General features: G+C 44.3%; 1 protein-coding gene across 1 annotated transcript in view; it reads right to left on the bottom strand.

Moving 5' to 3' along the window:
• Window positions 1–8,832: 8,832 nt before the first annotated feature.
• ppp1r32 (protein phosphatase 1, regulatory subunit 32) overlaps window positions 8,833–24,393 on the bottom strand; it is a 127,660-nt gene continuing 112,099 nt past the window's right edge. Inside the window, exon 12 of the mRNA XM_041196646.1 lies at window positions 8,833–8,895. The gene's annotated coding sequence lies outside the window, so the exon portion shown is untranslated. The remainder of the gene's footprint in view (window positions 8,896–24,393) is intronic.

Genomic DNA, 24,393 nt, shown 5'->3' with positions numbered 1-24,393 from the left:
CCAAAGGGATGAGGCCAAGGCATTTTTATATTGAGTGAACCTGATTCTGACACAGCTTGTCAGAAACTGAGACTGTAGAGACTGTAAGAAAGAAGACATCACATATTCTAAAATGGTTCAAAGAACCTAATACAGTGAAACATCCACTTAACTGATGCGATGACTAATATATAATAATCCCACTCAAAATAATTCCGCTTTGCATGATACATGCTAATTGGTGTAGATTTTCTATGGCAGGTTGCATATAGGAACAAGCGTTACTCAGGATGAACACTGCTGAATTGAACCTTTTGGCAATTTTCTCTTCAATTTCATAAGTGTAACTCTCTTCCTTTTTTCAGATCCCTCCAGAGTTACAGCTGATGGTACATGCAGCTGAACTGCACTTGAGCAGCATGTGTCGTACAAGTAAAGTTGACTTGCATTGGGTTTTTCCCTTTCTCCTGATAGCAAAGTATTTCAGAACATAAGAACAGGAGTAAACCATTTAGCATCTCAAGCCTGTTCCGCCATTCAATGAAATCAAAGCTCCTCCGTGACCCAACTCCATCTACCCACCATTGGCCCATATTCCCTCATACTTTTGGGCAACAAAAATCTATCAATCTCAGATTTAAAATTAACAATTGCTTGAGCATCAATTATTGTTTTTAGAAGAGAGGTCCAAACTTCTTTGTTATAGACCTTTTGCTAAATTCACTCCTGAAAAGTCTGACTCTAAACTTTAGACTATGCCCCCTAGTTCTAAATTCCCCAACTAGCGGAAATAATTTCTCTCTCTCTCTGTTCCTCCTGATATCTTGATAAATTTGATCAAATCACTCCTTATCCTCCTAAGTTATTGTAAATACAATTGTAGTTTGTGGAATCTCTCTTCAAAATTTAACCCCTGGAGTCCAGGCATCATTCAGGTTAATCTTTGCTGCATTCCTTCCAAGGCCAATATTCTAAGATGTGGTGGCTGAAATTCATCATAATACTGCAGATATGATCTAACCAGGACTTTGTGTAGTGATATCTTGAATTCTACCCTCGTGCAGTCCTCTAGATATAAAGACCAGCATTCCATTAGGCTTTTGATTATTTTCTCTACCTGTTTGAATAATCCATGCACCTAGACCGCCAAGACTCTGAGCCTCAACTGTTTCTAGCTTTTCACCAATTAGAAAGTACCCTGTTCTATCCTTTTGAGGTCCAAAGTGGATGACCTCACATTTTCCTCTATTGAAAACCATTTGGCATAGTTTTACCCATTCACTTAATCTTTCAATGTCTCTTTTCAAGGTTATGCTTCCATCTATATAGTTTACAATACCATCTATCTCTGTGAAATTGTCAAATTTGGATATGTGACTTTCAATCGCATTAACAAAGTCATTTGTAAATATTGGGACAGGACTTCTGAGGAGTGGTAATCACAGTCGCATTTTTACTAAACTCAAATTGGGAACTTAACATTTCTCGCCTGACCTTCTGACTCGGGCCTGCTAAGCGACATGCAGCATATGGTCTCCTGGGATCCCTCAGTGCAGGGCAGCAGCATCGGAGCAGGGGCTGGGAGGGGGAATGCGAAAGTGAAGCCATGTTTCCTATTTACAGCACTAGCTGCCATAAAGCAGGTAATTTTAAAAGTCCCAGTCACTTTGAGAAGCCAGAGGGAAGGTAAGAGTGCAAGTTAAGGTGGTTGGGGGCTAGCATGGATCAAGGCGCAAGGCGTGTGGGTAGGATGCATCAGGGGGGCTATAGGGACATGGTGGGGTAGTTGGAAGTGTATGGTGGTAGCTGGGGGCGTTTCGGGGATTGGGATGGATAGTCAGGGGGATGGGGGCTAGTCAGTGGGGGGTGGTGGGGTGGGGTCGGGAGGTGGGCGGGGGTCAGGAGCACTGTCAGAGGAAGGGAGGGTAGTCTGGGGGTTAGGGGGAGATGTTGAGAGGTAATCAGAGGAGTAGGGAATAGTTGAGGTTGGGGAGGATTGTCAGGGAGTCGGGGGAGTCAAGGAGGGTGGTCAGAGGGGGTAGTCAGAGGCAGTGGTTGGGGGGTCCAGTAAGGGGGGGGGCGGGGGGGCGGGTGGTTCACTAGCATAGCTAGAAGTAGTTTTAATCCTTCCAGCTTTTCTTGGGTAACTATTCTGCTAAGAGAGTCAGAACCATACAAAGTCTCCTATTTTAATGAGTATCGATGGTTCCCGATACAGAGCAATTGCCCATCGGAAGTTTAAACTCTCCGTGCAGTCCTTGCATGGGTACTTCTTGGGTGGGTCCCCAACGCATCTTCTGGGATACCTCTGGGCCACTGAATTCTGGGCCTTGGAAATAATTGAGGCCTGAGTACAGTCCTTGCACAATGCCACTCATCACATCCTGCCAATTAGAATGGCTGCCCATCTGCCTCCCCTTGAAATCTAGTTTTTGTTTCATCCCTCAGCACACTTGTCCTATGGTGGGAGCTTTTACATTTTATTTAATATCTTGCCTGCATAACTGTTATATGATACGTTTACCAGATGAGCAAGTGGCAGAGTTGGAAAACCATCTTCTTGACAGTGCATAATGCTATAAGCTAAACTCAGGTGTGAGGTTGAAAACTTTCCATGTCTTAGACCTTAGGTTAGAACCCGAACCATCTGTGGAGCAGCATAATAGCAGACAAATAATTTACTGCAATGTAACATTCTATAACAAATCCCATGTGTTTCTGTACTTACTGCATGCAGTGTGATCTGTAGCCTGAGGGCTGCAATTTTGCATAGAGTATTTCCAACTCAGTGAAAATATTCACTTCTAAGCAGATGTAAGCTGCAACAAAGCACTTGCCATAAAAAATCATAGCGATACTACCACGCATTTTAATCAACTTCTTTGTGTATCCTGATTTTGGTGTTTTTATTTACTAGTCAGCAGAGGTAACAAAACACATTTGAAATCATAATTATGCTGTTTGGATATATACATATGGTATGGAATTGGGCAGCAGATCCTCCACTGATTGACATGGTGAGCCATATAGAGTCAATTTTTGTTTTATTTTCCTGCTACTGTTTCGGTCCACATGCTTCTTTGTGTCATTATTTTTATTGCTTTGCCTTGCTTCATTTACTGGTACCACTGATTCCCAAAGAAGATGATGTTTTTGAAAGAAAAGTAGGATCTCTGGAGGAATGCCAACCAGTTGCTCAGGAGGTATTTTGTGCTCTCCTGCTAGTAACCACATACCTACAAACACAGGCAGAGGTGAAAGTGCATCACTTTGGCAGATGTGGTACCACAGGAGACTCCTGTGGCTAATGAAATCTGCCCTCCTTCTGTGGCATCACTGAATATATAAATGCCTGACTGAGCGTAGAGTTGGAAAGCTCTGCAGAAGCACCCTATTCACAGTGTGCAATTCTTAAGCTGCATCTACTAAGAAGACACTAGCCAGATCTGTAAGACCTGCTACATTACCTGGCAAAGACGGGGTGAATCTGTCATCTCAGGGTCAGCAAAGAAGCATGTGCAGAGCTGTGCCATCTGCTCCAAGGATAATATACAACATTCAGTATAGAGATTACATATTGAAGAACAATCAGGTCAACTTGGCATGACTTGCATGTCTTGTGTAATGTTGACTTAAGAAGAAGGCACCATGGAGTGTCAGAGAGGGTATTCAGCCCCACAATTACAATCAGGCATACAACTGAAAGTCTGTTGCTGGGCCATTTCCTTAACTTACGTGCAGGTTCACACCCATACCTTGAATTTCCTTTCCTTTCATTTTTGCTTGCCATTCATAATCTCCTGTCCCTTCTGACTAAGCAAAGGCTGCTAATGGGTTGATATGTCATTTGAAGCCCCCTAAAGACTTCCTATACGTTTGTTCCCCCCAAATTGGTCCTAACTCTTTAAATATATCTTGTAGCTGTACTCACGCATCACTAATGTTCTATGTAAGCCTGTTTGACTCTGCATCTGGTGTTACAAAGAACTATACAAATGAGAAGTGAATGCTATTAGCAAAACCTTCCAGGCAAGATTTGTACCCATTCTTAACCACTCTGAGATGACTTACACCAGTCCTGAATGAAAGTACCTTTCGATGGACTTTAGTGCAGATCTATTTAAGCTACAGCAAATATAATGTAAGGTTACTGGGGCATGAATTCTCTGTAAATCAAGAAACATTAGCAAATCAGATGAAACAGCATGTCCCAAACACTGTTCACAATGGGCAAGCTATAGGCCATACCCAACCAGCCCATGCTTGCAAAACTCAAAACAGTGTTCAACATTAGATGTGATTCCACGATTGGAAATCATTTGCTAAATAATCCCCAGTGTCCTAAGAATATGCTGACAACCAATTTAAGATTGTCAGGCAGGCTCGCAGTGTGGTGCACCTGGGTAAACTACATATATACAATACACAGGGCCTTGTTCTTTGCAGACAGAAAGAACATGTACACACATTATGCCTGTTTCAGCTAAACAAAATAAGTGACAGCCATTTGCTGATTCATTCCTTAGGGCAATGCCTTGACCAATCAGGGTTAAGCTGCCTGGTTTAAATTTCAAACAATGCTTGGCATCCTCTACCGTCAGTCACCATCCCTGGTGCATTCTCCATGGCAACACCTGTACCAATCAACGCTCTCTTCTCATACAGTATAAATTGTTGATTTCCACTTGTATTGGTTTTCTTGCGAAGTATCCTGCTGAATGCAAGATGAAAAGCTTTGACATGTCTCTTTCTTCAGCAATATAGAAACAATATTTTGCATAACCAGAAGTTGGCAGCAATTTTGTGCAAAGTTAATTCTGTTGAGAAACATTTATAGTAAGTGCGGTAAATTTAAATTTCTGGTTAATTTAGAAGTGTGAACGTGGTGAAATTTGACAGAAAAAATTCCCAATTTACAATCCAATAAAGAATTCAAGGGTCAGCATTTATGAATTGGAGAACAGAAGAATAACAACAATAAAATGTCAGGCAGAAATTACAGAGTACTTGCTGGATGTAAATTATTTCTAAATTGGATATAAAACTTTGGACAAGAAAAAGAAAACTTCCTGGAAGATTGACTTAAAAGGAAGGATAAATCAAAGAATGGATAGCAAGTTTATTTTGAATAGCAGAAAATAAGGAATGGAGCTTGCAATACACCAGAACAATGTCTTCCTTTATTCACAATGGAGGGTCCCCCTCTTCTATAACTGATAGTGCCTTTAAATGTGTCAATCCTATTGCTCGTACTTTGGCAATCATATCCTTCCCTCTCTCCCAGAACCATGACAAGGATTCCCCTGTCCTCAACTTTCACCTCACCAGCATCAACATTCAATGAAACATCCTCTACCATTCTGTCACCTCCAGCATGATGTCACCACCAAACACATCATGCCCTCCCTTCCCAGCATTCTGAAGGGGCTGGTCTCTGTGGCAGCCTGAGCTACATTCCATCCCCAACAATCTCCTCCACTGAGGATGGCCTAGTAGAATTAAATGCCATCAGGAACTTAACTGACTAGCATCAGGCCCTCCCCAGGATTGAGGGCTACCTTTCTGAGAGCCACCGCACCCCACCACCACCCCCCCACCCCCCCACCCAAATCAGAAGCCGGCAGATCTCCATTGCCAGTCAGTAATGACTGCTGCCGGTAATGCACTCACCAGAGGCTTAGGATTGGCAAGGGACCCAGGTCACGGGTGAGTGAGGGCGGGATGGGTTTTGGGGCAAGGGGTCACTGACTAGGAGAGGGAGGATTTGGAAGAAAGGGCAAAAGGGTGGCTGTTGCTGGCACTTCCTGCCTGAAACCGGGTCCCGTGATCAGGTACCGAGTGTCATTGATCAAGGCCCCTACGTGACCATCACCCCCAACCCCACTGCACCCCCATCCCCCCCATAGAAGCCCACAAGCAAACCCAACAGAGTTTCTTCTCAGGCTTCCTGTGTGGTGACTCTCCCACCCACTGGGCAGAATGAGCCTCTTAAATGGGCCACTTCAGGCCTCAAATAGCGTCTGGGCAGTAAGGCTGCCAACGAGCTTTCCCGCTCTGGACTCAATCTGGTGGCATCAAGGAGGCAGCGGGGTTCCCAGCCCACACCCTCCCACCTGATTAAATGCCCCTCACCTCCAAACCTACCCTTGAAGGGGCATTCGTGTGTTTCTTTCTTTCTCCTATTATCACCTCTTTTTTGGCCTTGCAGTTTTTGTCATTTAATCACTTTTTCCTTCACCATCACAGCCTTTCCTCTTTGTTCATTCTTCCTCCCCCTTTGTCTTCCTTTACTCTTTTAAAATCTATGACACCTCTAACTTTCACAATTCTGATGAAAGATCATTGCCCCAAGATGTTAATCCTGTTTCTCTCTCCACAGATGCTGCCAGACTGATTGAATATTTCCAGTTTTTTCTGTTTCCATTTCAGATTTCCAACATCTCCAGTATTTTGATTTTTTTTGTGTTACAGCAGAGCAATTATCTCCTCTGATAACAATGGAGAAAGTTTGCTCTTCCCCTATTTGTGCTATTTATTATTTATTCTACAGAAATCTGAAATGTGTTCTTCATACTTACATCTAAGATTATAAATAACAAGCAGGGGCAATCTTGCCTCAACGGAACTTCACAACCCGATTAATTTACATGACTTATGAAAAAATTTGATTTTGATATGTCCTAGATTTGACTAAAACGGGTGATGTAATGGTCACTTAACTGATCATTGTAGTGTAAGATTGAAAGATGAAATGGTAGAAAGATCGGCAAGATTATGTTCAACTGGCTGCAAGCATACATTCTTCTCTAGGCGCATCTCAATGTAATCCTAATATTGGCCATGAGTGCGTTGGTTCCTTTAACCTTTAATATACCTCCAAGTATTTTAACTCTGTTTGAACTCATTATTAGCACAGACACAGGCGCAGGCACAGGAATAGAGCTTTTGTCCAAATATTGAAAGAAAAATACAGTCCTAACAGTTCTCCAGATTGCTGCAAAGCATTTTACCACAATTGAAGCAACTAAGTTGCTAAATCAGTTTCTTTCAAAGAGCAATGCAATTGTATAAGATCTGCTGTAACATTGTTGATTGCCATTTTAATTATATAAATCAAAGCAACCTTCTGAATATGTAGAAGGACGATCATCAGTTTTAAAGACGAATAAAAACAGCACGCATGCATGCACATGCACACACAACAGAACCCAGTTATTCCTTAAATGATTCCAGGGTCCATTTCCAAAACCCAGCCCAGAAGTCCATTCTACCAGATCACGTTCCATGTAATTAGTAACTTCCTGACATCAGTTCGAAAATTGCCTTTGCCAGCTTGAACTTTCATCCCCTGTCACTGTTTACCGTTTTTCCCTCAGCTGCCTTCTTTAAGGGCTGAAAGGCCCTTGCATGTAAATGTGCCATCCCCTGATCACGCAATCCCATTCCCACTGAAATAGTCAACATTCAACTTCCTTTTGTTATCCTCATGATAGCTGCCATTCTCTATCCTCATGCACCGATTCCCTCCTCCCTTTCAAAGCTGCTGTCATCACTCCTTCAAACCTCATTCTTGACCCTCTGGACTTGCTAACTATGTTCCCATCTCCAACCACCTTTTCTCTCCAAAATCCTCGAAAGTGGTGTTGGCTCCCAGATCTTTGCAAACCCCTCTCTCAACTGTTTCAATCCTTCCAATCAGTTTTCCAGTCCTCTTCACAGTACTGAAATGGCCAAAGTCATGAGTGACATTATCTGTGATTGTGGTGCATTATCACTCTGCATACTCTTCGACCTCTCTGCAGTCTTCAAAACTACTGATCACAATGTCCTTCTGCAACACATCTTCTCCACTATCCACCTTTCTTTTCCAAGTCCATGAGATTGCCTTCACTTAAATCCACTCATACCTATGCAATTATAACTCGAGCATCTCTGCCAATGGTTTCTCTTCCCACCCCTGCACTTGCACCTTGGAAAGATTCATCCTCCCTCTTCCACACCCACATCTTCCCCTTGGCAAAATTATCTGCAAACATAGGGTCAACTTGTACATGTATGCTGATAACATCCAGCTCTACCTGTCCATCACTTCTCACATTGTGCTATCAGATTGTTTGGCTGTTAGCCAATCTTGGATGAACTATAATTTCCTCCAGCTAACATTAGGAAGGCTGAAGCAATTATCTTTGGTCCATAGCACAAACTCTATTACCTGGGCAGCACCTCCATCACCCACCTTAGCCGTTTTCTAAATCTAAATCAGATTGCTCACAACCTTAATATTTAGCCATAGCTGTTTAAAAAATTCATACACAAAGAGAAAAATTCCAAATTGTTTTCATATGCTCATCCCTGTAAAGGTGTTTGACCATAAGACAATGTATATTCTTCTATATTTAAAACATATGAACATCTTGAGTACATTCCAGCCTGTTGCTCACTCCCAGGAATCTATTATTCTATGTGTATAAACAACCTAAACCCCTCAGTTAGGAGTGGACCTGTAGCTACTTCTTAGGTATCTAATATGCTATATATTAACTTTCTGGATCATTCAATTATGTTCCAGCCTGTAACTGCCTTCAGTAATCAATTATGCCCTATTTACTTTCCAAAGAAAATTCTGAGCTACTGTGGAACCAAGAAAATCAACTCTGTATATTGACCAGCATATGTGGTGATCAGAATTTGTTCCATGGTACCCATCGTTTCCAATTTAGTTAATTTAAAGGAAACTGATTCATATCTGGCAACTTTGTGATGTTTAGAGAAATGTGTTTCAAGGTTACAGACACCCACTGGAAACTTTCAGCTGCAGCAGAGAACATCACTTACCCTCAGAGGGTCAGCCCAGGTGGACGCAGTTTGTGGTCATAAGTGTGATCATCATAGAATTCGTCAACAGACTTTAATGTCCTATGTGAATAAAAGGGCTGTAGTTTATTATGTAATCATTACAGTTTGAAAGAGTGCCTTTTCTAAATCCAATTGTTTTACAAAATTGTCTTACAATGAACAATGTTATAATTTGATGGTTAAAATTAATATTTCACAAAATGGGCTGCAGTTGAGTGACCTAAAATGTAGGTTATCTATCATTACTGTACACCAAAAGTTATTCATTGTTTGAAAGGCCCCTATAAACAATAACTATGGTATTTTATTCAGGAACATGTTCACAGCCCAAAGGCTAAATTGCAGTGTGACTTGCATTGAAAAATTCATATATAGACTAAGCAATCAGGTTAAAAATGTGCAAATGTAACAATCACGTAGTCACAAAAATAGACAGACAAATTCACAGGCAACAGGGAAGTGGTGGATGAGATATTAAAGGAAAAGGAATGTTGAATTAAAATGAAACTAAAATTACAAAACCAGTGCACCATTCCTACATTACAGGCACTGAAGTACATATAAATACTTCAATGAGAACCCGAACTGAATAGGGATATATTGGTACCTTTCCATCCTGCATCTCACAGGGTGGAATTGAACTTCTGAATTGCCTTGATTGCTTTGGGTGTGATGGGGGTTCCCAGTTTTGAAACTGGGCAGATTGCATAAGGGGGTTTTCTGAATTTGGCACAAATATTAACTCTTCTTGCTTGTAGGGTTTTGAGCTTTGTGACTTGATGGGTGTTGCCATATGACTGATGCTGAGGCCTATGGTCAATACCCACTTCTTAATTCAAGCCAATGATACAAATATAGGTGAGTGTTTTACAACTGCAGTGGCCTAGTCTCTGCCTGTATACATAAGCAAAGAGAATGCAAACACAATGAGCTGAGAGGGCTGTCACTGATTTTTTGTCAATAACATGAAAAGCTGCTATCTGACCCAGGTTATTAAATTAAGGTCCTTGTAACTCCCAAGCGTATCATGCAATATATAAGTTTATGCTTGCATTGTTAAAAAAAAATACATTTTGAATCAGAATTGCTTTGTGTGGGATTGTTTGAGTGGGGCCCAGAATCTTACTGCTTATTAGGTTACTATGGCAGAGCACTGTAAGATATGAGCACTGTGCGATATGAGCACTGTGCAGTAGCTTGGTTTTTTTTTGCACCAGTTTTCCCAGTACAGTTTTAGTTCATGTATAATTGTTCACGCTTCTAATAAGATTCTGTTGTACAACATAGCACATCTCGTGTTAATGAAGAAGATTATTTTGCACAGGAGGCACTACAAAGAATCTCCTGTTACCTTCAGGGAATAAATATCTGGACAGTATTGACATTTTTATCTAACATTCCTTTTATTCTACCCTCAGGTAGTGACTCATTCTTATTCTAAGAATATTGGCAGCACTTTGTGAGCTGCGAACAAGTGTCCAATCTTTAATGAGGCATTAGTCCTGAGAAAAGGGCCACATGCCCTATTCTGATCTTACCAGGAGTTCACTTGTACTTTCCACTATGGTTCAATGGACCAAAATAAGAACCTTGGTTAACTTTCCCCCTTCCTAGTCTGTGGAACATTGAATAGGTACATAGGATTTCATAGAATATACAGCACAGACACAGGTCATTCAGCTCAACCCTGTGTTTATGCTCCATAATTGCAGCATCTCAATGTCAAATTCAGCTATGACTGGCTAACCTGGCATACATTGTGGATCTTTCTTTGATTCAGCATCATAACATATATTTGATTTATCAACAAAACCACTGCAGGAGTCCAAAATTTGTTGTCGGTGTTTTGGAGATTTATGATGGATATCCAGGATTGCAAGTGTCCCTTCAAGAACTAGTCTAACAAACATGGCACATATCCATTGCAGTTAGATATGTGATGGATCTCCGGTAAGCTCTTGATTAAGTCAGTGTAGAACACCAGGACAAATTTTTGCTTTTAAACAATTTGCATTATTATAGCACCTTTAGCAAAATGTACCATTGCACTTTATGGAGCATTATCAAACAAAATTTGACACTGAGCCACACAAGGAGACAGAAACACAGATAACCAAAAGTTTGTCAAAGAGGTATATTTTAAGGACGGTCTTAAAGGAGGAAAAGGAGGTGGAAAGGCCATGCACTGAAGTTATTTGAGATTGAAGTGAAAGAGCAAGCATTGTCCCTCTTCTCTGCTGCTGCAAAGCACAAGTTGGAGTTTCTTTTTAAAGGGTGCACAGGAGTTTGTGTGTACTTCAATTGCTCAAACCCATTTTACATTAGCCCTATACCAATAATTGCATCTCTGCAGGCAATCAATGGGCATAAGTCTTTTTTAAAGGTTCCACAGTGATGCAATTAAGTTCAAGAAAATTCTAGACCATTGAGCCTAGTTGCAGCATCAGCTATGATGAGTTGATTATCCTGCTGCACTCCCATTGTAAATAGCTCTTTCCCATACATCATGCATGTGGCTCTTGGTTACAATTTTCACAGAAAACCAACTTGAATTACATTATATGATGCACTAAAGCATAAAAGCCTGAAATCCAATCTAATAACAAGGAATTTAGCTAATCCAACTGCATTGAGGCTACAATCTTGACAATGGAATTAGGGAGATGTTGAAGAGGAATTTTTTCACCAAGAGGATGGTGGAGGTTGTAAAGGGTTAACATTAGGAGCATCTGATACTGATGTAACTAGTGATGTAGTTATGATGCAATGTCACATGATGAAGGCTGAGATCTGGTAGGAAGCAGAAGTACAACCTTGGGCAGAATTTTCCCATCACCCCACATGACTGCATGTAAAATGATGCGTGGTGATGTGGGGCAACGTCATCACGCCCTATTGCGATATTTGGCTGGGCAGGCGCGCGAAGATGACCGACGCGCGCCCGCCATTAATTAACGGGCCACTTAAGGCCCTAAAGTGTTCAATCAACGCTGATTTTTCGGTGCCCGTGTGATCTTCGGGTTGGCGCATGGGCGCAATGGGCAGACGGGTAGGACATATTTGTATAAGTCTCATCCACGGGCAGGATAAAGAGGGCTCAGTGGGGTTGCGAGTAAGAACAGTCAAGTATTTATTTGTGAATGTTTTAAAAACTTGCTTGTGGGATCTACAGTACTTCAGAATGCATACCAGCTGCTTTTCCTGGACTCTTAACCTTCAGGTCAGCACTCCATAGTGAAGAACCTTTTCTGAGGGTTTCAGGAAGCCATCCATTAGCCTGGGAATGGGAGCTGAATTCTCCACTGAAGGCACCTCCTCTGAGGAGGGAGGGCTAGAAGGGGGCTAGGAGTGTACATTCAGCCTCCAGGGGAGCCACCTTTGGGAGTACAGGCATAGGCACATGGGGTGCAGCACCAACAGGAAGTCCAAGGTGGAAGGGGCCGCAGAAGATGCCACTATCCTGCTGCCAGGGTTTACAGGCAGCAAAGCAGTTACCTCAATATGTCAGCTGCAGTGCCGAAGGAGGGTCCGACTGTCAAGGGAGACAAATCAACTATATCTGTCAGATGATTGGGCCTGAGATATCCCCTAACTATGTGGGTGGACGACCCATGCCAGTGGTTGTAAAGGTCACAGCTGCCCTCAACTTCTGTATCTCTGGCTTCTTCCAGGGCTCGGTGGGTGATCTTTGCGGTGTCTCCCAATCATCTGTCCACACTTATGTCAAGCAGGTTACAGATGCTCTGTACAGGCGTGCATTGACCTTCATCCACTTCCGCTGTGACCAGGCAAGTCAGACACAGTGAGCCAGAGGCTTCATGGCCATTGCTGGCTTCCCCCGCATTCGGGGTGCAATAGACTGCACACATGTGGCCATCAAGGCACCAGCAGGTGAGCCCGGTGCCTTCATCAACAGGAAGGGCTTCCACTCCATGAACATGCAGATAGTGCGTGATCACAAGATGAAGATTTTACAAGTGTGTGTGATCTGCAGTACTTCAGAATGCATACCAGCTGCTTTTTCTGGACTCTTAATATTCAGGTCAGCACTCCGTAGTGAAGTGCTACTTCCCAGGCAGCTCCCACGATGCCTACATCCTCAGACACTCCCAGGTGCTGGGGCTCTTCAGTGGTCCGGCCTGGCTTGATGGATGGCTGTGGGTGACAAGGGCTATCCCTTCAGAAGGTGACTCATGATGCCTCTCTGCCATCCAAGAACAGAAGCTGAGCAGCAGTACAATAGAAGCCACGCCTCCACAAGGGCTGTGGTGGAGAGAACCATCAGTCTTCTCAAGATGTGCTTCCGCTGCCTGGGCCGCTCAGAGGGTGCACTCCAATATCCCCCAGATCATATGTCGCTGATAGTGGTTACATGCTGCGCTCTCCACAATCTTGTGCTGGAAAGGGGGGGACGCAGTGGACAATGATGATGTCGACATAGTGGCTGCTGCTGAACATGACGAGTCCAGTAGTGAGTCCAAGGATGAGCATGCACAGGGAAATGCTGAGGAGGTAGGTGCTGATCCGGGCATACTGCAGGGAGGCAGGAACACCAGGGAGGCTTTAATCCCAAAAACCTTCAGTTAGCACACCACAGATAGTCCACCAGGACAAGCCTGGGCTGTCGGCTCGACACTCGACACCTTACTGAAAAATCTGCCAGTTTAGCAACAGTTACTAAGGGCTTTGTTCATAAAGCTGAATATCCAAAAAAATCACTCATTACAGTTTTGGAAACCATACACATGCAGAATAAAAGTGGCACACTCAGCCATGGTGACATATCTGATTTTAATGTGTCAAACAAAGCGGCTTATTACAAAAAAAAAGGCAAGAGTTACAATTCAAATAAAATCATAAGGGCCTCATCTCGGGCCAACTAAATACCACCAGTGAGAAGCCCATGGTGTGCCCAATGTGCCCTATGCTTTCGTTTCCGGGTGCTACGTCTTGGTGCTGCCCTATCACTGGGACTGGCATCTGAGACAGCCTGTTCATTCCGCTGTCCTATTGGCCTTGATGACCTTGGCGGTCGTCCTCTGGCCCATAGGGCCTGTGCTGGCCCCGCCTGGGAGGGAGCTGCCAGTTCCACATCTGGCATCTCCCCAGTCATCGCAGCCTCACTGGATGATAAATGGGAGAGGGGTGGAGGAGATGCCGCCCTCATCCGGAGCGTCCTGAGAGGAGCCCACAGAGACGGCAGGCCGCTGCTGCACTGACGCGAGGTCACTTCGGACCTCCCTGCTCACTGTGGATGGATGGGCACCGAGCTGGGAATCTTGGTGCTCACACCATCTCCCACACTGGCACTGACCAGCTGAGGTTAATGCCGATGTGAGGGCTTGCTAATCAGAGTGCATCCCCTGGAAGCCCTGACGGGTCTCCTGGAGTAGACTTTCCATGAGAGTCACCACTGTCTCCATGGAGGACGCATGGCGCTTGGACATGTGGCTCATTGCTTCGATGAGCGTCAACGTAGGCTCCTCCACCGCAGAGACCAAGCCAAGCATAGCCTCATGTATCTCCCCCAGATGCTCCCCCACACCTAGCCGCACTCCAGAGGCACATCATCAGGCACCAACTGAGCATATGCCTGGTCCCCTGCAGTCCTCTGACTGCTGGCACCATGGACACTGTGTCTGTCAGCTCCTCCAGCGACTGTGAAGTTCCCTCACTGCTGTGCCCCAGGACACCAGCCATTGTTCGAGTTCCTACTGAGGTGCTAGTATCTGCACTGGTGCCTGCCTCAAAGAAATGTTGTGAAGCTCGTGAGACTTCAGGGCCCTCAAGTGTGAGAGGGAGCCTCTGCTGCTCCTCCTCCCGGCCCTGCTCCACTGATGCTGAAAGGAAGAACAAGGACAATGGATCAGTTAACGTGGAGACAATGACAAAGTGCATCCCTGTCCCCCGGATCATTATGTGCTCATCCTTCCATAGCCAGTGGTCAAGACATGTTGCAAAATTAAATCATTTAACATTCAGCACTGCTATGGCTGTTGGGAGGACAATGCTGACCTCACTGTTGGGCATAAATATCTGGCCATGGCACCCCAGCCTCATCGTCACCAGTGGACCTGGGCACATGGCGCCTCTCCAGATCCAGGGCCTTCTGCGCAAAGTGGCTAAGAATGGCTAACTGTGCCTGGCCGCACATGCTCTGCAGCATTATGTGGATTCTTCTCCTGAAAATGAGAGAAGAACATTAATTTGTGCAAATTGCACAGCTTCTCGCACGGCTCACCCCAACCAGAGTGGGACATATCAGGGCTCCAGTGCATCCTCACCCCGCTGCTGCTGAACACTCACACAAAGACGCTAGGCCTGCTCCCCACCCCACCTCCTTGGACATATACTGCCTACATCACATTAGGCACCACACGGTATATTCTTCCATAGCAAGGAGGCAAAAGCACGTACAGCGCAGAGCACAGCAGATGGTTCATTGCCCCCTTGATTCTCCCCTTCCAGCAGCTCATCACCCTGACTAGGACATATCCTGGAGTTCAAACACAGCACCTAGGTGCAGCTCCTGCAGGTTGCCACCACACCAGTCATGTGGGACTCAGTGTAACACATGCTGCGGGGGGGAAAGCACATCTCTTCACCAACCTTTCAGACTGACCTCAGCATGGGCAATATCCGCTGGCCCACCCAGCAAAGGACAAATGCCGTCAATGAGTCAATGCAGTCACTACATTCGGACTTGGAGGTGTGGGGGTTGGGGTGGTGGGGGGGGGGGGGGGGGGGGGGGGGGTGGGGGGTGCAGCTGGGGGGGATAAGCCAACCTGCTGAGATAAATGCCCAATGCCAACATGGTACTCACTCTGCCAGAGCGCAACAAGTCGTTGAAGCGCTTGTGACACTGGATCCAGGTGCACCGCACCACGTCGCGGGAGATCACCACCTCCGCCACCTTCTCCCAGGCACGTTTTGTCATGTGGGGGGGGCCTCCTCCTCCCATCCTGAGGGACCAGCATCTCCCGCCGTGCTGTCACCTCCTCGAGGAGGGCAGGAAGGCAATCATCCGAGAAACGAGGGGCACACTGGCCCCCCGCCCTCCCCTCTGGCGTGGCATGTCCCACTGGCCTACCCTCTGGACTGGCCTGCTTACCAGAAGCTCTTTGCTATGGCCTGGCACTGGCCATTGTGAGCAGCCTACAGGAGGCTGTCAGGCCTTCTTTTAAACAGGCTGCTGGGTCGCCATTGGACCCGGTGGTCTGTGCACACCCACCGCAGCCCGTACACTCCCGCTATCCTTGGGAATCGAGAAATATGCTGGACGGGCTTTAATTGGCCCACCCACATATAATGGCAGCGCAGACCCGATTGCAGGTGGCGATCGAGTCCACGCCCACTCCTGCTCCACCCTCCCCCGCCAAACGTAAAATTCAGGCTCTTGTGTGTGGCACAGATATACATATAGATCCGTAAATAAACAAGGAAGGTTTTTTTTATGAATAACATTCTATGGTAGCATTCTTAGGTCAACAGGCAAACCCTAAAGAAACCCCTTTAAACCCAAGTCTAAACACAGATTAGGTCCTCACTGCCTGAAAGGGTCATAAAGGCAGGAACTCTCATCACAAGCACTTGGAAATGATCCTGAGTGCCATAAACTACAGCGCTATGGATTAAGAGCTGGGAAATGGGATGAGGCTGGATAGATCTTTTTCAGTTGGCATGGATGTGTTGAGCTAAATGGCCTCCTTCTGTGCCATAAATGTTTCTATGTTTTAAGCACTACTTTTGAATTGTACGTTGTCGTTTTTGAGTTAGTAGTTCTTCTGGGGTGGTGTCAGCTTTTCTTTTGCTATGAAACAGTCAACAGAATTGCTAATGTTCCATTTTCCACCCACTCTAGTTCTGATTCTCTAGATGATACATCATCAGAAGCAATGCTGTCATACATCTCCCTCAGTTCATTCCATATTTTTTTTTGTGGGATGGGGGGAAGAAGGAAAGGAAGGGGAGCAAGAGAAACAGACAAAGAAATAATATGAGAGAAATTTCAATCAATTAATTGAAAAGGAGCAATATTTAAGATTAACCGAAATCTATTCTTTTTATTAGGATTGAGAATGAGTTGTTCCCACTCTGGTTCGATGGGTTCTGAGATGGCTGATAAGTCTAATTCACAATCTGCAGACTCTGGCGCATTCAGGCTGATGGTTCCTTAAGAGTTAATCAGATGAAGTGTTGGAGGTTTGTGTGCTTCCTCTGATCCCTGAACTTCACCTCTGTCTGCTCCTGGATGAAATCTCTCAATGTATTTGGTCCCTTCCCAGTAAACTCTCCAGTCTCCAGTTTGGTTGGTTACAAACCAAGGACTCCCATGAGTGGGCAGGGATGTTTGACCTCTTCAGGGAAACTTTGGGAACATCCCTGTAGAGATCTATTACCATTACTGTTGATTATCAGAAATGTAAAGTTAGAATAATTGGCAATCTAATCTCCCTCTACTCATGCCTTGTCAACATATTGATAGTTTGCTATTTTCTGCCAAAAGTATCATTAGATCAATTTCTTTTAACTTCACTTACAACTTAGTCATCTTTTGCTTGGGATTTGCAGTCACTGAGCTCAGATCTGCTGAAGTGACACAATCTGGACAATGTTGACACGGGGCACTCAGCACAGGCAGCAGAGAAATGAGAGGTCACAGCACAGGCTCCAGGGGCACAAGAGTGTCACAACAGTCACAATACAGACTGTGACCATTTCAGGGTCATTGTTAAGGCAAAGTTCCATCTTAACATGATAAGTGACATCCTCTGTATGATGTGGCACACTCACTGCGCTAAATGGGATAGAATTGGAACAGACCTAGCAGTTCAATACTGGGAATCTCTGAGGCTCTGTGGGCCATCAGGAGCAACAGATTTGTATTTCACCACAATTGTAAACTCATTGTCCGGTATATCTCTACCATTCCCATCAAGTCAGAGGATCAATGAGGAATGTAGGAGCGGATACCAGGAGCAGTCCCATGTGTACCTAAAAATGAGGCACCAATGAGAGGAGGAGGTTCCACAAACATCCCTGCCCACAATGATGGCACAGCCTAGCACATCAGTGAAAAAGACAAAGCTAAAGCTTTTGCAACCATCTTCAGAGAGAAATACCAAGTGGATGATCCATCTTGGCCTTCTGCAGAGATTCCCAGAATCAAAATGCCAGTCTTCAGCCAATTTGATTCACTCCACATGATCTTGGTATTTCTCTCTGAAGATGGTTGCAAAAGCTTCAGCTTTGTCTTTTGCACTGATGTGCTAGGCTGTGCCATCATTGTGGGCAGGGATGTTTGTGGAACCTCCTCCTCTCATTGGTGCCTCATTTTTAGGTACATGGGACTGTTCCTGGAATTCGCTCCTACATTCCTCATTGATCCCCTGACTTGATGGGAATGGTAGAGATATACCAGACAATGAGTTTACAATTGTGGTGAAATACAAATCTGTTGCTCCTGATGGCCCACAGAGCCTCAGAGATTCCCAGTATTGAACGGCTAGGTCTGTTCCAATTCTATCCCATTTAGCGCAGTGAGTGTGCCACATCATACGGAGGATGTCACTTATCGTGTTAAGATGGAACTTTGCCTTAACAATGACCCTGAAATGGTCACAGTCTGTACTGTGACTGTTGTGACACTCTTGTGCCCCTGGAGCCTGTGCTATGACCTCTCATTTCTCTGTTGCCTATGCTGAGTGCCCCTGTGTCAACATTGTCCAGATTGTGTCACTTCAGCAGATCTGAGCTCAGTAACTGGATCACTGCACTGGATATAGCAAATGTTATGGGCCCCAACAGTAATGCCAAAGACTTGTGCTACAGAACTAGCCCTGCTCAGAGCAAAGCTATTCTAGTACAGCTACAAAATTGGCATCTACTCAACAAGCATGGCCTGTCCACAAAACACAGGACAAATCCAATTTGGCTAATTACCACCCCATCAGTACTCTCAATCATCAGAAAAGTCCTGGAAGGTGCCATCAACAGTGCAATCAAGCAGCACTTACTCAGCAACAACATCACCGATACAAAGTTTGGGGTCATCCAGGGCCACTCAGTCCCTGACCTCATTTAAACCTTGGTCCTAACATGGACAAAGGAGTTGAATTCCAAAGGTGAGGCAAGAGTGACTGCCCTTAACATCAAGGCAGAATTTGACCGAGTGTGGCATCAAGGAGCCCTAGCAAAACTGAAGACAATGGGAATCAGGGGCTGGGGTGGGGTTTGGGGGGGGATGGGGGGGGCTCTCTCTCTCCACTAGCTGGAGTGGTACCTCGCACAAAGGAAGATGTGATTGTTAGAAGTCAATCATCTCAGTCCCGGGACGTTGCCGCAACAATTCCTCAGGGTAGTGTCCTAGGCCCAAATATCATCTGCTTCATCAATGACCTTCACATCTTAAGGTCAGAAGTGGGGACATTCACGGCTGAGTGCACAGCATTCAGTTCATTCAGAACTCTTCAGTTAACAAAGTAGTCCATGCTGTATAGAGCAAGACCTAAACAACGTTCAGGCTTGGGCTGATAATGGCAAATAACATTCAAGCCACAGAAGTGCCAGGCAATGACCAATTCCAACAGACAGGATCTACCCATCTCCCCATGGCATTCAACAGCATTACCATTGCTAAATCTCCCACCATTAACATCTTGGGGGTTATTATTGACCAGTTGGTCAGAGGCTGTGAATTCTGTGGCAGGTAACTCACCTCCTAACTCCCCAGATGATGTCTACCATCTACAGGCACAAGTCAGGAGTTTGATGGAATACTATCCACTTTCCTAAATGAGTGCAGTTCCAACAATACTCAAGAAGCTCAACTACATCCAGAACAGAGCTGCCTGTTTGATCGGCACCCCATCCGTCAATTTAAATATTCACTCCCTCCATCACTGGCACACAGTGGCAGCTGTGTGTACCATCTATAAGATGAACTGCAGGAACATGTCAAGGCTCCTTCGACAGCTCCTTCCAAACCCATAGCCTCCACAGGGACAAGAGCAGCAGATGCAGGTTCCCCTCCAGCCACTCACTCTCTTGACTTGGAAATATATTGCTGTTCCTTCACTGGTTCAAAATCCTGGAACTCCCTTTCTGACAGCATTGTGGATGTCCATATGCCAGATGAACTGCTGTAGTTTAAAAATACAGCTCACCACCTTCTCAAGGGAAATTAGGAATGGACAGTAAATGCTGGCCTAGCCAGTGACACTCCATAATCCAAGAATTAAAAAAAATACAGCAGCTGACATGGGCTTCCAAAAGGTATGTGATAAAATGCCACATGACCAGCTTGTCAGCATAGTTAGGGTCCATGAAATAAAAGGGATAGTAACAGCATAGATAAGAAATTGACTGAGTGGCAGGAAACAGATGTGGTGAACACTAAGATAAAAGCAAAAAACTGCTGATGCTGGAAATCCAAAATAAAAACAAAAATACCTGGAAAAACTCAGCAGGTCTGACAGCATCTGCGGAGAGGAACACAGTTAATGTTTCGAGTCCATATGACTCTTCAACAGAACTAAGGAAAAATAGAAAAGAGGTGAAATATAAGCTGGATTAAGAGGGAGTGGGACAGGTAGAGCTGGATAGAGGGCCAGTGATAGGTGGAGATAATTAAAAGATGTCATAGACAAAAGGACAAAGAGATGTTGAATGTGGTGATATTATCTAATGAATGTGATAATAGGTGACATTAAGGGTAGAAAGCAGGACAAACAAGGTACAGATAGCCCTAGTGGGGGTGGGGGGGGGGGGGGGCGGAAGGGATCGAAATAGGCTAAAAGGTAGGGATAAAACAATGGATGAAAATACATTTAAAAATAATGGAAATAGGTGGGAAAAGAAAAATCTATATAAATTATTGGAAAAAAGGAGGATCGGAAAGGGGGTGGGGATGGAGAAGAGAGTTCATGATCTAAAATTGTTGAACTCAATATTCAGTCCAGAAGGCTGTAAAGTGCCTAGTCAGAAGATGAGGGGTTGTTCCTCCAGTTTGTGTTGAACTTCACTGGAACAATGCAGCAGGCCAAGGAGATGTGTTGAACAGTTGTTTTTTGGACTGCAGGAAGATATACAGTGGGCTTCCCCAGGGGGTTATTGTTAGGACTCCTGTTTTTCTTGATATACAGCAAGTCCTCATTTAGAGTTGTGGTTGCATTCCTGAAAATTGGAACTTTTAAGTGAAACAACCTTAAATCAATCCTTAGGAATCAATGTTAAATCCAGAGTTAGATTCCTTCGGACATTTCTTGCCTGGAAAAACCAATGTACAAGTTGGAAAACCATACCAAACCGTACATGTGAGTACTGTGCATTCCTAGCTGAAATAACTTGCAAAATAAAATACAAAACTAAATATAAAAGAAATACACTGTTCAATTAAATTCTTTAAAAGAATTACAGTACCCACCTCAGTACACAGTTCTTTTAGATTGGCTAGACTCCATCTAATGGTAGAGGTTGGTCAGTGCAGGTAGCAGCTGAAGCCTACATGAACCAACTTCTGCCACTAGATAGAGCCCAGGACTTCAGTGCAAGTTCAGAAGTGAAGCCAGAAATGATGCCAGCAACAGGAGCCAGAAATCGGGAGCCACTGAGGACTAAGATCAGACCCTGAAGACTACATTAAGAACAGAGGCCAGGAGGCAAGGCCAGGAGTTGGCAAAGGCGGGAAAAGCAAAACTGGGAGTCAGCAAGGGTGGGAGAGGCAAGGCCAGGAGCAGGAGGAAGGATAACTAAGGGAGAGGGTGAAGCACTGTGGGAAAAGTCATGTGAATAGACAGGCCGTCTGCAGCAAATAATATTAAAGTGAAACTGGCAACGTTAAACAGATATACTGACGCTACTTCATTAAGGACGTTAATGTGAAACACCATTAAGTGAGTTGACGTTAAGCGAGGCCTTACTGTATCTTTTAATGACCTACAATTGAGTGCACAGGGCACAATTTCACAATTTGCAGATGACACAAAACTTGGAATTATTGTAAACTGGTGTTGCAGAATAGTGATATACTTCAAAAAGACATAGGTTGGTGGAATGGGCAGACAGGTGGCAAATGGAGTTTAATGCAGAATGAAGCATATGAAGTGATTCATTTTGGTGAATGAGGAAAGACAATATAAATTAAAGGGTACAATTCTAAAGGGGATGCAGGAGCAGAGGGACCCGGGGATATATTTACACAAATTGTTAAAAGGTGTTAGGGTAGATTGTTAATAAAGCATACAGGATCCTGGAATTTATAAATAGGAGCATAGAGTACAAACCTGTATAAAACAGGTTGGCTTTTGAAACTAAAAATGCTGGCTTGGCCTCAACTGGAGTATTATGTTCAGTTCTGGGCACCACACTTTAGGAAGTATTTGTCAGTATAAGAGAGGGTACAGAAAAACTTTATGGGAATGGGTCCAGGGATGAGGAACTTCAGGTACATGGATAGATTGGAGAAGTTGGGACTGTTCTTCTTGGAGAAGGGAAGATTAAGAGGAGATTTGATAGAGGTGTTCGAAATCATGAGGGATCTGGCCAGTGTTGATGGAGAGAGAGAGATAATTATCTGAAAGGAAAAAAAACAGGGCTAGGGGGAAATGGCAGGGGAGGAGGTTTAGCTGAGTTGCACATGTAGAGGGCTGGCATGGACACAACAGCTCAAATGGCCGCCTTCTGTGCTGTAACCAGTCTATGATTCAAAGGCATGAGAGATCACAGCACAGGCTTCAGCGCCAATGAGGATTCACAACACAGACTCCAGTATCCTGAGAGGCCACTACACATGCGCCTGTGAGGTCACAGCACAGATTCCAAGCAGGTAGCACACAGCAAGAGTCTACAGTGCCACTTCTTACTAGCAGGATTTCTCTGGGTTGATTTTAAAAATCACTGAAACTGGCAAGGGGGTGATGAACAAGGCAGTAAAGATCTCAAAATAAAGGTGACAAATTTACCTCATCAGACTCAGGCTGCTGTCATATTTTGAACTTGTGTTGAGTGGGCTATATAGCAGTCCTTAAAGGAATTACTCAAAAAACAGTCACAAATAATTTTATACTTGCATATTTGTGCAGCTATAAGGAGCAGGAACAATCTTTTTGGCTCCTCAAAATTACTGGAGACATGCCAGGAGAACTCCATTGCTTTTCTTTAATAGTACAATGCTCTATGGATGTTTTATGCCTACCTGAGACGAGGTCTTAAGTTTAATAAATAATTTGAAAAACATCAGCTGGGATTTTCTGGTCCAGCCAGTGGGTGGGGGGCACTATTGCAGGTGGGATGGGAAAATTTGGAGAGTGGCCAAAACTCCATTCCTTTATCCACTCGCCAAGTTTTCCCACCCCACCCACGATGATGCGTGTTGCTGGCGGGTCCTAAAAATCCCACCCAGCATCTCTGTCCGTGTAACATTCCCCATTCCCTCATAATGTGCTGACTTTTACAACTCCTCCCTCCAGCCACCATCTACACCCACCTCCCCCTCCCACCCCTCCCCCACCACACCCACTCAACTCCTTCACCCTTGCCAACTCCCAAATTCCAGGTCTCAGCTGCAATTGCCACTGGAAAACCCACCAACTGATACCCATTTGGTAATTACAGCTTCTTACTGTTGGATTTAAATATGACCTGGGCATCAAAAGCATAATGACCTCTTCACTGCAAGAAAGGGGAACCATCTGGTGCATTCTGCTGATTGGCTGCCCAAGTGATAAAATGTATCAACATGGATCTCGGTCTCTTTAGTGTATCTGAGCTCTCTCAGTCTCCCACTCCTTAATGCTGAGTCATAGTATAGTTCAAAGGGCTAGAAAATGCTTCAAAAATAATTTCCTAGGGTGCCATGCCCCAGAACCTTGTCAGGTATTAATGTTTCATACTTACCCCTTCAAAAATCTCTAAATCTACCACTTGTATACACTTTAGTTTCCCCCATAATACAACTGGATGCTTATTCAGTATAGCTGAATGTGTTCTGATGAAGAGTCATAAGGACTCAAAATGTTAACTGTATCCCTCTCCACAGATGCTGCTGAGTTTTTCCAGCTTTTTTTGTTTTTGTTTCAGATTTCCAGCATCCGCAGTATTTTACGTTTATGTTGTTGTAACTGAATTCAACTTTGATTAAGCTGTTTTTCACCTTTCCTGAGTCCAAATTAGTTTCATGACTGCTCTAATAAATGTTGATATGATGCAAGTTGTGCAGTAATACCAAAATCATTCTGAGCAAGACCTCATAACAATGGTATATCAGCACTTCATGGTGGCAGCTCTTGCCTTTGAGTTTGAATGTTATGGATTCATGCCCCACTCCAGGGACTAGAGCATATTATCTAAGCTGACATTTCAGGGCAGTGCTGAGGAACTGCAACACTGGGAAGCACAGCGAGCAATTAAAAATGCAAATGGAATGTTAGCCTTTATTTCAAGGAGGATGAAGTACAAAGTAGGGAAATCTTGCTATAATTGTACAGGGTATTGGTGAGACCTCACCTAGAGAATTGCGTCCAGCTTTGGTCTCCTTACTTAAGGAAGGATGTACATGGA

Source organism: Carcharodon carcharias, chromosome 10 (genome assembly GCF_017639515.1).
Source record: "Carcharodon carcharias isolate sCarCar2 chromosome 10, sCarCar2.pri, whole genome shotgun sequence".
Classification (NCBI taxonomy): Eukaryota; Metazoa; Chordata; class Chondrichthyes; order Lamniformes; family Lamnidae; genus Carcharodon; species Carcharodon carcharias.
This window is presented reverse-complemented; position numbering and strand designations above follow the sequence as displayed.